Here is an 841-nt window from a genome sequence, read left to right on the forward strand (position 1 = left end):
ACTTCGTCGGTGTTCGAACCGCGGAACTCACGATTTGCGTTCACGTATATCTTCGCTGAGGAATGAAATAAATAGGAAGTAGAGGGAAGCTAAGACGAAATGGCTGCAGGAAAAATATGAAGACATCGAAAAAGATATGATTGTCGGAAGGACGGACTCAGCATACGGGAAAGTCAAAACAACCTTTGGTGACTTTAAAAGCAACGGTGGTAATACTAAGAGTGCAACGGGAATTCCACTGTTAAATGCAGAGGAGAGAGCAGATAGGTGGAAAGAATACATTGAAAGCCTCTATGAGGGTGAAGATTTGTCTGATGTGATAGAAGAAGAAACACGAGTCGATTTAGACGAGATAGGGGATCCAGTATTAGAATTGGAATTTAAAAGAGCTTTGGAGAACTTATGGTCAAATAAGACAGAAGGGATAGATAACATTCCATCAGAATTTCTAAAATCATTGGGGGAAGTGGCAACAAAATCACTATTCACGTTGGTATATAGAATATATGAGTCTGGCGATATACCATCTGACTTTCGGAAAAGCATCATCCACACAATTCCGAAGACGGCAAGAGCTGACAAGTTTATTTATTTATTTATTTATTTATTTATTGTTCCGTGGGACCACATTTAGGAGAAGTCTCCATGGTCATGGAACGAGTCAATACATGAAATTATAACACGATTGTAGAAACACATAAAATGAAACAAGTCGTTAGTTTAAATAAAGAAAATCAAGAATGTAACACTGGAATTTGCTTAATTTTTTATCTCTTCCAGGAGCTCCTCGACAGAATAGAAGGAGTGAGCCATGAGGAAACTCTTCAGTTTAGACTTAAAA

This window comes from Schistocerca piceifrons, chromosome 8 (genome assembly GCF_021461385.2).
Source record: "Schistocerca piceifrons isolate TAMUIC-IGC-003096 chromosome 8, iqSchPice1.1, whole genome shotgun sequence".
Taxonomy (NCBI): Eukaryota; Metazoa; Arthropoda; class Insecta; order Orthoptera; family Acrididae; genus Schistocerca; species Schistocerca piceifrons.